The sequence below is a fragment of the Anolis sagrei genome, chromosome 2 (genome assembly GCF_037176765.1).
Source record: "Anolis sagrei isolate rAnoSag1 chromosome 2, rAnoSag1.mat, whole genome shotgun sequence".
In the NCBI taxonomy this organism is placed as follows: Eukaryota; Metazoa; Chordata; class Lepidosauria; order Squamata; family Dactyloidae; genus Anolis; species Anolis sagrei.
The window spans coordinates 230,034,886-230,051,837 of NC_090022.1; positions in this window are offsets into that span (position 1 = coordinate 230,034,886).

A 16,952-nucleotide genomic window follows, 5' to 3' on the forward strand; every position below is an offset into this window, starting at 1 on the left:
TGCAAACTATATTGTTTCAAAAGAATTTCTCAGCCATGCCATAGCTAGCTCAAACTAACAATATCAGCATCAGCATTGCATTTCCCCTGCAAACAGCAAGCTTTTTTCCCTTATTTAGAAATAAATTTCTATTATGAAGCTGATTTTTTTAACAAAAACAGATATACAAGGAGCAGTTCCGAATGTTGGGTTCTTAACCCTCTATTTATTTATGCCTTTAAAATAATTTCAAGGCACAAACAAAATAAGATTAGAAAAGTAAACACTTTGTGAATAGCACGCAACATTGGATTAAAACATGAAAAGTTCTGGTGTTTGCTCTCTTCTCCAGTCATTTTCTTGAAGGCAAGTTCTCTTGCAGATACTTTTGTTCTTGAGGGGAAGCAACTAGAACACCACTGAAAATCCTAGATGACTTGTAAAAGTTTCAGTAGAGCATTGTAACAGTTCATGTTTGTTTGTTAAGAAAGTTATGGCATGTAACTACTGATCTTGAGCATCTGCTATGCAATTCTCAGTTGCTGGATGAAACTAAATATATCTATTTTTGACTTAGCATTATTCATAATGCTGAGAAATGATCTGCAAGGAGCAGGAGAAACAAAGGGCCCTTCCACTCAGCCATATAGCCCAGAATATCAAGGCAGATAATCCACATCATCTGCTTTGAGCTGGATTATCTGAGCTAACACTATTATATAATCCAGTTCAATGTTGATTGTATACAGTTGTGTGGAAGGGGCCAAACAGAGAAATTCAGGAGGAATTGAGAGCTGACAGCCTTCCCAATGTAAGTTGCATGACATTGGTAGTGGGAAGGGGAGAAAAAATAGAACTTGCATTTGCAGGTCTTTTCCTCATCCTGTCCTTAGCAGCAGGTTTATCTCAACTGTTTTCTTAAGATACTGTAGCAGTTGTGTCATTGTGAAGAATATTTCAGCAACTCAACAGTCCCTGACTATCCAAAGCCATGTAGAAGCCAGGGAAGGAGGGAGACAGCCAAGAATTGTACAGCTATGTTATGATATCTAGTGTATGGTGCGACATCATCCTCCAAGACCTCCAGAAGACCTCTGGGAGTTCCTGCAAGATGTCTACATCTTTTGCTCTGGTTATCCCTCTATTTGGAATCAGCTGTTCGCCTGCCTCCCCTAGTCATTACATGGTAACTTTCTGAGGGCCAGGAAGGCAGGGATAACTGTGGATCATTCAGGTAATGTTCTGACAGTAGCCACACTGAGACTTGCAGAAGGTATAGCGCAAGTAGGTCTCCAGATGTTTTGGCCTTCAACTCCCAGAAATCCTAACAGCTAGTAAACTAGCTGGGATGTCTGGGAGTTGTAGGCCAAAACTCCTGGGGACCCACTGGTTGAGAACCACTGGTCTAGCAGGATGCCTGCATCATTTTGCACCAGATATGAATATATAGTTAGACTATCCTTGACTCCCCCACCCCAAATTTCTCCTCCAGCCACAACATCATAATTTCTGGTTGATGTAGAACAACAGTGAGTCTGGGGAACTGTGACACCTAATTTGATGTGTTGCAGGACCTCTCCTCCAGTTTGGAGCTTTATAGGACTCTTCTTGTCTCACATCTTTCTTATTTTTTCCTCCAAAAGCTTTTTCCGGGGGTGTTCTTTTGATCACTATTTTTTAGCCAGCCTATTCCAAATGTTGGCACAATTGCTTTTTTTTCCTGCCGATTTGTCTATATATAGGTCATTTTGGTTTGTCATTGTTCATATTTTAGTTACTGAGGGTTTTTAAAAACTGGTTGCAATTCTAGATCCCAGAGAAGATCCCTTAAATATCCTAGTTTTGTAGTGCAGCCTGAGATTGTGTCTGATGTCAATGGGGATGAGAGTTTTTCTGAACCTGAGTCAAGCCTAGGCCTTGCTAAGAGCCCGAGGTGTCTCATGAATGGAGTGCTTCTCCTGCAGATTCACAAGGTCAAATTCCTGAGAGGGACCCACAGCAGTCTTTCTCTGAGAAACTGTCTTCTGAGGATGATTTGTCAGGTGCAGAATTTAATGAGGGTAAAGATAGAAAGCAAGACTTTTGTAAACTGAGACAGAGTTCTAAGGATCAGCAAAGGTCAATCCGTCTGCTGGAAAAGAAAGATAAGAAATCCTTATTTGGTTGTAAGGGCAAGCAGAATGCTTGCCTTTCAGTTCTTGGGCCAGGAAAAGCTTTATATTGATACAAAGGAAAGGGTTTAGCTCAGTCTTGTCAATGCTGGAACTCCATGACAGTCTTGTTTCCAAGTGGATTTCTAGTTTCATGTTTTCAATTTTGCCAGATTCCTGTTTCATGTGTTGGATTCCCATGCTGTCTTGCTCTCTGGCTTTTGCATCCTTGAATCTTGTGTTTTTACCTTTGTACCTTGAAGTTAATGGACTATCTTGTATCTTTGGACTATACTGTTTTTACCATTTTTACTGCTTTGCTTACATACATACTTCAATAAACTGTTCGCTGATTTTACTATACTTATATGGTGTTCAAGGACAGAGGTGTTTCTGCTCTGAGCTAAAACACCTAGCTCCAAGTAAATCTTGGGTATGTTGAGTCATAGGTTCCAACCAGAAATTGGCTGCTAGTTCTGCTTCTTCAAATCTAGAATGTTTTAAAAAGAGAGAGAGAAAAGTAAAGCACAGACTGGCACAAGAACTACTTTATAAAGACAACTCTTAGGTTTCTTTTCTCCAAGAAGGTAGCAATAGTTCAGCTGCCCTGATGATTAAATTTATAGCAGATTACTTATACAGATAAAACCAGATCCAAAGAGTTAGCTAATCCATATTTGGTTGCCTGAGTTAATAATCTGATGGTAATAAAGGTTGAAAAGATACTAGACTATAATTATCTGATAAAAGAAGTTTTATTATTCATTTGCAATTAATCATTTTGATAGGTTAGACTACACCAGACCACAGCTCTGAAGAAACTTGGCATATTATTACTTCCAATGTTAAGGCTGTCATAATCATTGCTGAGATTTGGCTGTCATCATATTTTATTTTACAAAAGAACAAGAATATGATATATAGGGTTTGTTGTTTACTGTACCCAAGTATACTGTTGATTTAATTAATACTGAAATGTCTGTAGAAGAGTCAACATGCATCTACACTGCACAGTCCTATCAGAACTGAAGTTGTCTCAGAGTTATCTAGTATTTGAAATTACAGCACTTTATTCTACAAATATTTCCAGAAGAAGGATTCCTTATGCTAGCAATTGGAATGATGCAGCTTTTCCATTTTCCTCCTCTTTAATAGAAATGATGTGTGGAAGAAGTTGTATAATTGAAGACTGCAAATGCAGTCAAGAGATAGGAGCAAGGTAATGAATGGCATTTTTTTTAATGTCAGAAGCAACTTGAGAAACTGTAAGTCGCTTCTGGTGTGAAAGAATTGTCTGTCTGCAAGGACATTGCCTAGGGGATGCCTGGATGTTTTGATGTTTTACCATCCTTGTGGGAGGCTTCTCTCATGTCCCCACATGGGGAGCTGGAGCTGACAGAAGGAGCTCATCTGCACTCTCACCGGATTCGAACCTCCAACTTGTCAATCTTCAGTCCTGCTGGCGGAAGGGCTTAACCCACTGTGCCGTGGGAGACTCCTGGCAATGGGTGGCATGGCAAAAAAACCCTTGTCTGAAACTGCACTAAATTATCAGAGTTCTTCACGGCATGATTTTTTTCAGCTGTTCCTGTCTCCCTGTGCTTGTATCACCTCATCCACAATGTCTCATATTGTAACACTTTAATCTGATCCTTCATCTTTTTTCCTTAACTGTCCACTAGCAAAGTTCGAGGCTTTATATTCTTTTTATCTGCCATTTTATTCTATGTGATTCAGACTGTTTTTCTGTTTACACAAACAGCATTTAGAGAAACAGATTGCCAGTGCCTCCTTCAACACAGACTCTGAAATACACAACATCACTAAATTGCACCCTATAAAAATGGCCACGTTCTGTGTGAAATAGGAGCATGTCGCAGCTCCCTAAACTAGAGACCATGGTATAAACAGCTTTCTTTGCCTCCTGTTTCTTGCAGCTTGTGCTTTCATGGTCCATTTGTATTGTTCTTTCCATGCAACACACAGCTGCCAGAAACTTTAACCTGAGAGTGACATAAATGGTGCAGCTGGTCAGGACATTCTTTCCCATTGTTTACTTCTGGCAAGGTTTTAGGGCAAACTTTGGAAAATTCTAACTTAAAAAATAAGTGAACAGAGGCCTGAAAAAAAAATATCCTGAGCTCATCATTATGTACTTACCAGTTTTTCTTCTCCTCCCCCTGGCTATTTCTTTGTATCGGAGAATCTTATTGAAAATTAAAACCAAGCTTAAAATAATCAATAATGTGATGGGATTTGAAATTTGCCTTAGAAATCAGAACGAAGTACTGGGAGAGAACAAAGTACAGGAGAGAATGCTTCTGGAACATGGCCATACAGCCCAAAAAACTTACAATAACCCAGAACAAAACACTTCTTATTTAGCAGGATTATTCCATGGTCTTCCATGAATCATCATCATCAGAAGAAGAAACAGAAGTAACAGAAATAACAGTGGTGGTGGCAGCAACAGCAATCGAAACATTATATTCCCTTCTTCTTAAATTTGCAACTCTAAATATAAGTTTGACATACACTAAAACCTATCCTGAGGGTTTTAGACTTGACCTTCTGCTAGAAGCACATCACTAAATGTTGCTGTGGCAATGTGCAATTAATGTGCAATCATGGAGCAAAGCATGCCTTGTATTGTTTTTGTTATTTAAGTGTTCAAGAGCTTGTGCAGTTGGAATATTCATCTTTTAAAAATAAAATTTTAAAACTTTTTGAGTCATTACTCACATTTTAAATATTTTGGGTATAATCCACTTTATATGGAATATAGCAGGACTAGATAGCAACCTTGGATTGTAAATATAAATAAATGTAAGAAACTTTGAACTATGGGAAAAAGCAAAACAATCTAAGCAAGGTTTCTGAGGACTAACTGTAAAAAATAAATGTGATACAGAAAAATCCATATATGGTAGTTCTCAGTTGGAGTGTGTGTGTGTGACCCATGGGGGGGGGGGGGGGGGAGTGGTATGAAAACCAGTAATTTTGGGTTGGTTTCAGTATTCCCAGAATTGACCATTAAACTCAGCCAGACATATATAGTAAGTTGAACAATATGCCAGCTTCATTACAGTAAATATCGATAATAGTGGTCTCTATGCTAGCATTTAGCCATAACCATATAAAATTATTATTTTTGCTTTATTTTATTGTCTGAAATCATCAGCTGTACAATTCCAAGAAACCAATAATAGTTTTGGAAGTGCTTTAGCAACAATGCTTTCTTTTGTGACATTGAAGTAAAATGAATGAAGGCCTCAGGCTATCAACATATTTCTGTGATGTCATCGGACCTCAAATGTTGGAATATAGAATATAGTAGGAGCTACAAGAGCCATAAAAAACAGTGTGATATTCAGAAACACGTAAATTGTCCTCCTCAAAGCCAGGATTATTAGATTAGCCTCTTTCAATTGCACATGTTTTCATAATTCTTTTCTGTCCATTTCTGCACTAACATGCATTATTTAAAACAACTGGAATAGTATCATTAAGTTAAAAGCAATGCAGATTCACAAAATATTCATTTCTGAATATATTTTACTGGAAAACATGCATCACTTTTTATACTGTTTGTTTTAGTAAAGAATTATATGTTGGATAATATATACTGTTGAATTAATGCTGTTTAACTGCTATGGTTTGTTGTTATGGAATCATGGGAGTTGAAGCTTGGTGGGGCACCACCACTCCTTGGAAGAGAAAAGTAAAGATCTTGTAAAACTACAAGAGAGCCTCTTCTGTCTGGATTGCTCAAATAGGATCTTTTTAAAAGCAACCCAAAATTATCTAATTTTTGTGATGGATATTTTGGATTTTTGGAAAATCTTTATCAAGTAAACACCCCCCCCCCCCCCCCATCCCTGGCTGAGAATTAATCTCTACTGTTCAGCCTGACCATGAGCAATGGAAGCATCATGGAAAGTCAGAAGAAGTGATGTGTCTCTCCTGTTCAGTGTCAGTAATGGGGGGGGGGGGGGGGTTTGAGGTCAAATAGCCAGCATTTTCCCATATTCAACATCTCATAGGAATAGTAAATAAAGTTCGCTTTCTGCAAACATAGATATATTTCCTGGCTGCTACTGAGATTGCCCCTCCTTTTATTCCAAAAATTGTTATTCTGACAAGAGTATTTGTACATCACTGCATTCCATTGCTTATGCATTTTTCTTTTCTCCAAATTATATTCCTGAATCTATTCCAAATCTCTTCTCCCCTACTGCAAAACTAATTGATAGGTGTGAAGGTGGAATTCCCACTGCGCCCATCCATCTCATATGTGGCTTGGCTTGCTTTCTGCTCAACTGCTGGCCACTCTTATTCAGGAGGACTTTTGCCATGTGTTTTGAATCAGAAGCATTTTTTTAAATGTTCTACATACAGACCTTTCCTCTAATGAAGGCACATTGCTTTAAACATGTATATATCAAACTTCATGTTTATGTGAATTGGAGGAGGACCTTGCTATTGTGTTCTAAGGTCTCATTCGATTGATCCAAATCTTTGTGTTTTCTTCTGTAATAAAAAGTAGACAGTAGCTGAGATTTGGAGATAAGAAGATTTGTTTTTAAAATAAATATGAGTTTTTCAGCATTGAATTAATCACTAAAAAATCCCGAAAGAAAACAAATATTCATTACCCATAGACAAAACCAGCATTTACAAGGTTTGCTAAAGGCTGGTTTTCCTTTTTATGAAGTACAGCTGAAGCATCTTCTGCAGAGTTCACTGTAAACAATGAACAATGGATTTGTGTAAACGTTTAAAACAGCCATAAGGTGATATTTAGAAAACTTTTACCATTGCCAAATTTGAGGAACCCCAGTATTAAGCTAAGGAGATCCTATTTGGGGTTGGGACCCACAGTTTAAGAAGTATTCATTTACCCTATTTATACCCCACCTTTCTCTACCCCGAAGGGGACTCAAGGTGCCTTACATGTGGCATTTATTCAATACCTTCCAACACATGCAGACATTAAAAACTTAAAATCAGTTGAGTTAAAATTAATACAAATTAAGCATTTTTTAAAAATTACATTCAAAGATTGTAGTCCAAGGCCGGTTTCATATTTTGCTATACTAGTCACCGAAAGCCTGGTAGTGGTTTAAAAGAGGCCTCAGGATCCATTGATGGCTATAAGGCAAACATAAGAAAGAAATTCATTACAATACTGCTAACCCATGCCAGTCATCAAATCATAGATGGCGGCAATTTGTTAGCATAGTATCCTTCATCATCACACCACTGCTGGTGTCATGGCAATGTCATGGCAACGCGAGGACCCGCAGCTGTACTTTGAAGTGTGTGGCATAATCTGTCCTTCTCACTGTGCCTCTTCCTCCATCCCATTTTATTATATTATTTTTCAAAGACTCTTCACAATTTTGCAAATAGAAGTAATTTTTTAAAAAAAAAATAAACATTTTTTTATCAGGAGGAAGACAATTGTGGCCCCTGACATATTTGGTATGTTGCCACAGAAGTGCCTGGGATCTTTGCACAAGTGTCTGGGATCATCTTTGGAAAGCTGTCACAGAAGCTCCTGGGATTATGTGGTACCTAACAGTGGGAGGGAAAAAAACATTAATTAAGCTGCTGAGGATGTTTGATGTTTTTACACTAATGTGCCATGCATGGCAGGACTGCAAAAGCATCCTGCAGACAAGATGGCAGAAGCATCTACTATGTCCCTGTAGTCCAGTGGTTCTCAACCTACAGGTCCCCAAATGTTTTGACCTTCAACTCCCAGAAATCCTAACAGCTGGTAAAGTGGCTGGGATTTCTGGGAGTTGTAGGCCAAAACATTTGGGGGACCTCAGGTTGAGAACCACTGCTGTAGTCCAATACAAAATTATGACATCAGTGCTGAGAGGTTCTTTGGGTATCATTTTGTGGGACTTCCCCAATCCTTCCCCTGCCACAGAGGCTTGGAAATGTCATATGTGGTCAGAGCATGCACAATTACCTCTTAAATATCAGAAAAACCTGCACAAACTTATATCTAAAATTGGTTGGACATCTTCTTGCAGAAAGTTCTGTCTTTCTTCTTCTTCTTCTTCTTCTTCTTCTTCTTCTTCTTCTTCTTCTTCTTCTTCTTCTCTAGAGGCCTCTAGTAATCAGGGCCAAGGAAGAGCGTCCCCTCTGAGCCGCGATAACCGCCGGACAATCTAACCCTCTCGATAGAGCCAGGACCCAAGAGGTGTGTCAGCCCCCAGCCCCTGCTTGTTCCCTTACCTCACCGGGGGAAGCAAGGGCGGTCCTGTACAGCCACCGCCGTCGCAGACGCCATTGCCGAAGGCCTATCGGGGCATTGCCCCAGCTGCACCATCTGGCGCCGGCTGAGCGCTCCGCTGCTGGTGCTCCGCAGCTTCGGCTGCTTGCCGGCTTAGCGTGTCAGCTGTTCAGCGGGCTTGTTGCGGCGGCCTACATCGCTCCCAAGCCATCGAGAGCTATTGCGCCGATTCCAATCTGACGCCCTGCTGTTCACGGCTCGGGCGCGCTCGGGCGCGCCGGCGTTTGGCTCAGAGAAGGCTGGCTCTCCATCACGCCAGCCCCCTGTCAGCCGGCCGGCTCCTTGCCTGATCTTTTGGTTTCGCTTCTTGGTTCCGGGCGGGGCCACCGCTCCTTGTCGTCCCTCGGCATTCCCTGGCGCAGGAAAGGCCAGCCCTCCATCGCAATCCAGCCTCCGAAGACTCGGAGTACTCCCTCTCACCGATCAGGAAGAGGGAGAGTGGGAAACAAGGGGAATAAGGCCCAGAGGCTGGCCAAGCTCCATCGCCCTGCACCCTCCTTCCTGCTGATCCAGAGGAAGGAGAGAAGGAAGCAAGGCCCAGCGGCTCCCCAGCGGACCGGCTAGGACCATCGCGTTACGCCCTCCCTTCCACCCAGCGGGCTTCCATCGCGCTGGCTCTGCCGGTTGGCCGGCCCCTCGCCTGATCATTCTGATTTCGCTGCTGGCCCCGGGAGGGATTGGCGTTTTTAGCTGGTTCTGGGCATTTTAGGCCTCGGAAGACTGGGCTTTCTCGTATGCGGACCGCCCACTGTGGCGGAGTGGTGGTTGTTATTATTAACTAGGGTGCTGTACAGTTTGATTGTGTTGACCGCTTTTGTGACGCTGCCATCTTGTGAGGAACGGGTGTCTAACCCGCCATCTTATATGACGCCTTTCATCGCGTCCTTTGTGTCTACCTCCGGAAGGACTGGTGCTGACCGTGACGTTTCTGTTTCCATCATCACGTCTCTGGTCTACCCCCCTCATGACTCAGGGTTTTTAATTACGACCTCAGAGCTCTATATCAAAGAACTAGATTCCATTCCCTCCACACTGCCCCTTGTGGTCAGGACAAATGGTGCAAACAACATCTACTATATAATGGACAATTTGTAAATAGTGCTGCCGAGTTATCAATAACAGCATATATTGTCTCTACTACGGACTACCATCTGCTTGTTGAGATCATCTTCACCCAAGACGGCCAAGAAGACCGGAGACTTGGTCCTGGGTGCCGGCTTGTTTGTTCCACGGGCCCAAGGACCTAGGTTCTTCGGGACGTATTGTCTGTCTTGATTGTGTGGCCGTGATTTCACTTATAGTAGACATTTTTGCACTATTGAGCACTTTAGAACTATCCCAGCCTATTTTTGCCCAGGTTAATTAATCTAAGCACTTTAGTCCTGCTAAACCTTATATCATCACTTCAAGCACTATAGATCTGGCTAGATCCTAGACTTCGACTAAATGGTCCAAAATCCCAGGTCAAGTGGCTCATAGCCATTGTACTTCATGTCCTATTCCTGGGGTTCCTGCTAACTGTTTACATCAGCATACTACCTCTGGGTCAATGTTTACTTTACCTCTGCTGCTACTGATATCCCTCCAATTTCCAGCGCAAGTGCACTTTATAATAACTCTAGCACAAGTGCACTTTATAATAACAACACAAGCGCACTTTATAGCTTTTTCAGCGCATGTGCAATCTGTAACAATCTTAGCACAACTGGACTATACAATATCAACACAAGCGCACTTTATAGCTTCTACTACACTGGAAGGAATAGATAGCACCGAGAGGGGGGAATTTTGGGACCCAGAGATAGATAAACAATGCTATGAGCATTCACCCATAACAGAGATTACAATTGCTGGAAATGGAGGGAATGTCACCGGGGGAGGTGGGGCTGCGGGTGGGGGGGCCCCCATTGAGGTGGTGACTGGGAGAGGGAGATACGGGAAAAGGAGTACAAATTATTCATTTCGGCCCAAAATTCTTAATAACAAATTGGCATTCCTCAAAGATCCTAGAAACCAAAAACGAAAGCAAATTCGACCCAAAATTCTTAATAGGACATTGACAACTCCAAAAATTAATGTTATTATTCGGCCCGAAATTAATAACGATAATTTGATAACTCCAAAACTCACTCCTGACAATATACAACTGAGGTGCCAGGATGGTGGCCCCTCCAAGCTAAAGGTGGTGCTGTTCAATGCCAGGTCGGTAAATGGAAAAATTGCTATCATTCAAGATCTAATCCAAGAAGAACGAGCCGACCTGGCTTGTATAACGGAGACCTGGTTGGACGAGGGGGGAGGGGTCAATCTCTCCCAACTCTGTCCACCAGGTTACTCCGTTCAGCACCAACCAAGGCTTGGAGGGCGGGGAGGCGGAGTCGCAGTGGTCTATAAGGATTTTATTCCACTGATTAGGTGTCCCATCCCACAATCATCTTCCTTTGAATGTGCCGGCTTCAGGATAGGTGACCGGGACAGGATAGGGATTCTGTTAGTGTACCGACCACCCCGCTGCACTACAGTCTCCCTACCTGAGCTAGCGGGAGTGGTCTCGGACATGGCGTTGAGCTTTCAACGGCTTTTGGTCTTGGGAGATTTCAACGTCCATGCCGAGGCCCCTCTTTCCGGCGCGGCTCAGGACTTCATGGCCGCCATGGCAACCATGGGCCTGTCCCAATTAATATCGGGTCCCACCCATAGTGCCGGGCACACTTTAGATTTGGTCTTTGTTCAGGGATGGGATGAGGGTGATGGGATGGAGGAGCCGACCATCGCTCCGTTGCCATGGACCGATCACCACCTGATCAGTTTTAGACTAACTGGGCCTCCTAACCTCCGCAAGGGTGGTGGACCTATTAGAATGGTCCGCCCCAGGAGACTTATGGATCCAAATGGACTCCTGATGGCTCTTGGGGATCTTCCCACCTCCTTGGCTAGTGATACTGTCGATGCTCTGGTCTCTCGTTGGAATAATGAGTTGACTAGGGCAATTGACACTATCGCTCCGGAACGCCCCCTCTCGAGTAACCGAGCTAAACCAGCCTCTTGGTTTACTGAGGAGCTGGCAGCAATGAAGCGAAAGAAGAGGAGGTTAGAGTGCGTGTGGTGCAAGAACCCCACCAATCCAGCCCAAACACACCTGAATGCCTTTTTAAGGTCCTACGGTGTGGCAATAGAGGCAGCTCAGAAAATATTCATCACAGCCAATATTGCATCAGCAAAGAATCGTCCAGCGGAGCTTTTCCGAGTTGTCAGGGGCCTGTTAAATCCGCCGAAAAGCGAGGCCTCGGACAACTCGGTGGCCCGCTGTGAAGCATTTGCTCGATTCTTCGTGGATAAAATTGAGCGGATTCGGTCAGGTCTTGACGTCATGTTAACGGCAGTCTCCGGGGATGTAACGAGAGCATCTGCTTGTCCAGTTTTATTGGATTCTTTTCAATTGGTTCAGCTTGAGGATGTGGACAGGATCCTTGGAGAGGTGCGACCCACCACATGCATCCTAGACCCCTGCCCATCCTGGCTGGTCAAGGAAGCCAGAGGGGGTTTGGCGGAGTGGGTGAAGGTGATGGTTAATGCCTCCTTACAGGAAGGAAAATTTCCAGCGAGTCTAAAACAGGCTGTGATAAAACCGCTGTTGAAGAAACCATCACTGGATCCCACTCAATTTGACAACTTTCGGCCAGTTTCCAATCTCCCCTACTTGGGCAAAGTCATGGAACGTGTGGTGGCAACACAACTCCAGGGGTTTCTGGTAGACACTGATTATCTGGATCCGGCACAGTCTGGCTTTAGGCCGGGACATGGAACTGAGACAGCCTTGGTCACCTTGGTAGATGATCTGCGCAGGGAACTGGACAGGGGGAGTGTGTCCCTGTTAGTTCTGCTGGACCTCTCAGCGGCTTTCGATACCGTCGATCACGGTATCCTTCTGGGTCGCCTCAGGGATATGGGGCTCGGGGGCACTGCCTTGCAGTGGCTCCGATCCTTCCTTGAGGGACGGACCCAGAAGGTGTTACTGGGTGACACCTGTTCGGCCCCACAACCGTTGTTGTGCGGAGTCCCACAGGGTTCTATTCTGTCCCCGATGTTATTTAACATCTACATGAAACCACTGGGAGAGATCATTCGGAGTTTCGGAATGAGATGTTATCTCTATGCAGATGATGTCCAAATCTGTCACTCCTTTCCACCTGTCACCAAGGAGGCTGTCCAGACCTTGAACCGGTGTTTAGCTGCTGTATCGGACTGGATGAGAGCTAACAAATTGAAATTGAATCCAGACAAGACAGAGGTCCTACTGGTCAGTCGTAAGGCCGAACAGGGTATAGGGTTACAGCCTGTGTTAGACGGGGTTACACTCCCCCTGAAGACGCAGGTTCGCAGCTTGGGAGTGATCCTGGACTCATCGCTGAGCCTGGAACCCCAGGTCTCAGCGGTGGCCGGGAGAGCTTTCGCACAATTAAAACTTGTGCGCCAGCTGCGCCCGTACCTTGAGAAGCCAGATCTGGCCACGGTGGTCCACGCTCTTGTCACATCCCGGCTGGATTACTGCAACGCACTCTACGTGGGGTTGCCTTTGAAGACTGCTCGGAAACTACAACTAGTCCAGCGAGAAGCAGCCAGATTGCTCACCGGGGCGACGTACAGGGAGCATACCACCCCCCTGTTGCGCCAGCTCCACTGGCTGCCGATCCAATTCCGAGCACAATTCAAAGTGCTGGTTTTGACCTACAAAACCCTATACGGTTCCGGCCCAGTGTATTTGTCCGAACGGATCTCTCTCTACGTCCCACCTCGAAGCTTAAGATCTTCTGGGGAGGCCCTGCTCTCGACCCCGCCACTGTCACAAGTGAGGCTGGCGGGGACGAGGAGCAGGGCCTTCTCAGTGGTGGCCCCTCACCTGTGGAACTCACTCCCCGGGGAGATCAGATCGGCATCTTCCCTCTTGGTGTTTAGGAAAAGACTCAAGACCTGGATCTGGGATCAAGCCTTTGGTAATTCTGAAAGCTGACTGAATGAACTGATGATAGACAAGGACTAATGGAATGGAATGGATATATGGACTCTGAACCTGAGCATGAGATTGTTTATGATTTTATTATGTATTGATGTTTTTAATTAATTGTTGTAATTGTTTTTATCTGTATTGCTGTGAATTGTCTTGGGCATCTAATTGTGCCCCACTGTAAGCCGCCCTGAGTCCCCCCCGGGGTGAGAAGGGCGGGGTATAAGTAAATGAAATAAATAAATAAATAAATTCTTCTTCTTCTTCTTCTTCTTCTGTATTCAAATCAGAGGCCTATTTGTCAATTTCCCCATCCAAATGAAAAAAGAGAGACACAAGGCAAGGACCTGATTTAGACCTCAAATACCACACTTCAACTGGATCAGAATGTGATCTGAACAGTACGTTGACTTACATACTACAGTTATATACTCTTTGTGAATACTCAGCATGTGATTTCTACTTTCTCACTCAGCCCCCATCTACACTGCCATATAATCTAGTTTCAAAATGCAGATTGACTTCGTTGAACCAGATAATATGGCAATATAGACTCATATAATCCAGTTTAATGCAGTTCAATCTGCATTATATGACTCTACACTAACCATTATAATGTGGTTCAAACTGGATTATATGGCAGTGTAGATGGGGCCTCAGAATCATATAATGCAGTTTAACTGCATTGAACTGCACTGTGTGAGTCAAACTGCATTATATGGCAGCATAGATGGAGCTCAAGGGAACAGAAAAGAGATTGAAGCTCACAACATGACAAGTTTGAGACTAGCAGCATGAGGCTCATCCAAAACAAGGGGACCACTTTTGACAGTATCCCTCTGGCAACCATAACATGCACCTTCTCCCTCATGGGAAAAAAAGAGGGCACCCTGGTAGGATTTCTGTAAAAGGAAGGCGATAGAATCGTTTTCAACTTGAGTTCAGAGAGCTGTACATCTGGTTTCCAAAGCCCCGTCTCTTCATCACCCTTTCAAGTTGGCTGGGCTGCAGTCTAGTATGTCTCTGCCTGTCGCTTAACAAACTCAAGCTGTGGTCTTCAGGCTGATAAAATTTATGCTAATTAACAGGTTGAGGGAAAATGTGATGTTATTGCTGTGGAATGTTCTGAGAAGCTGGAAACACTTAACTGCCAAAACTACATGTGGCGAAATAACCAATAATTTGCTTAAGAAACCCACATCTGTTTTTGCCTGTTACAAACAGGGGTTAATATTGGGGGGGGGGGGGGGGGGCAGTGGCAGTGAGTAGCCCTTGGATAAACAAAAAAGCCTTAACGGCAGGAAATAAGTTTGTTCTCCTAGTGTAAGCATTTACATTGGCTGCTGACCAGCTGAAGACGTAAGAGAAAGCTGGTTTACACGTTTTGTTTTCAAATACAATTTTGGAGAAACAAACAATCTTTTGCATTTTTGCATGGGAGGGGGAGAGCTAATATACAGTCCATGTTAATGGACTGAAGAACATTCTTAGTTCAATTTTTACAGAGAACTGTCTCAACCTCTGCTGGGGAAAGAAAATTACAGAAAGTAATAATCATCATCATCATCATCATCTTTATTTATACCCCGCCACCATCTCCCCAAAGGGGACTCGGGGCGGCTAACATAAGGCCAAGCCCAAAATTACAGTACAGCTAGATAAAATACAATAAGGAAAAATACAAAATAGAATAAAGAGTTTCAAAATAACATGATAGAAAAATAGAACACAGTGGGCGGGCCAAATGTACTAGGAATAAAAATGATACAATTGATAGAACCCTGGATGAGATATGTAGAATGTGTTTCTGAAGGAGAATGGGTTTCTGAGGGAGGAACACAAAAGGACCGGAACAGTAGAGTTAGGCCTTCATTAAGGGCAGGGGGAAAGTGCCTCATGAGGATGGAGCAGTACTTGGAGTAGACTGCATATGGGAAATATATTCACTCGCCAAAGGCACATCAGAAGAGCCAAGTTTTTAGGACTCTCTTAAAAGTTGCCGAGGTAGGCTTGCCTAATTTCACCAGGCAGTGAGTTCCAGAGCCATGGGGCCATAGCAGAGAAGGCTCTCCCCCTCGTCCCCACAAGTTGTACTTGTGTTGATGGTGGAAGTGAGAGGAGGGCCTCCCCTGAGGATCGAAGAGTTCATGCAGGTTTATAGAAATCAGTTTAGAATCAGTGATAATGCTGTCTGAGTCATATTTTGATGTGAACGTATTTAATCCACAGTTCCCAAATCAAAGGACATAGGAGAAACCAGTTTTGGTCCAAACTGCACTTTTCTGAATCCTTGTGAATCATGTGTACATGGCTTTCTCATCAGTGGGAAAAATGTAAATTGTGTGTGTGTGTGTGTGTGTGTGTGTGTATTTGAGTGTAGCTAAGCATCAGAAGGAAGTATATATGTATATGCTGTATATTGTGATCATGAGGTGAAAGATAGGTTTGTTTTAAATAAAACAAAATGACTAGCAAGTTCTTTTACATCAAATGAAATAACTTGAATTTTTATTCAGTTATTTTGGGTTTCAAACATTGCTGTTTTTATTTCCTAAGTGCCATCGATTGCTGCAGTACTGTGCAGGGCCTTATTCTAACAAGTGCTAGAGTTCCTTATTGATGTTTTAGGATATACACTATATGTGCTTATATTTAAAAGATTTTTAGTGGAAAGTGTGCAGAACATCAGTTTAACCTGATGGCGAAAGTATATTTTAAGATGTGCATTAATATGCATGTTACATTTAGGGAAAATGCAAACTGAAACATGTATACATTTTCAAATGGCCTTTTAAAGAGCAGTTTATAAATCAATGCAAAAAAAACCCCCCTAAAACAAAACAAAATTAGTTTGTCTGATATTGATTTGAACTGATTAGTCTGACCTGACTTCTATAGTTAGAACAGATGATATTTGGTTATGACCCTGTTCAATGTACACAGAAATAATGAGGGACTTTGGTTAAGAAAATGGGGAAATTGGGTCCAGGTCACATATTCTGGGTCTAAACATATTTAATTAGAAGTAGACAGCCATCTAGTTGAAAGACCAGCAGGGACAAGGAGAGGAAATATCAATCCATCCACATGTTGAATAAATGCACAGAAAGTCACATGGGCCAACCTTGTCCATCAACCTCATCACACACTGCTCCATCTTATCCCCAAGTAATACCCATCTTGCACTTCATCACACACAGTTTTCTCCACGTTTCTACACACTTTAGAAATGGCTACTGATGGATCCCATCACATGACACATGCTTGTTCTGTGGGTTTCTAGTCTTTTGCCATTTTTAAAGTGTAGTTTTTCCCAACAATTCAGAACTCAATTGGCAGTCAACTTCATTTTCTTTTTTTTTTTTTTTTTTTTTGCCTTGAGACAGGCAAAATCCACCAATTTCACATGTGATGGGAATTCCCCTTGTCTGCTTTTAAACAGTACAATGACGTCATGTTTGAGGGGGGAGCCAAGATGGGCAGTATTGATTCATTTCTTCTGCCATTA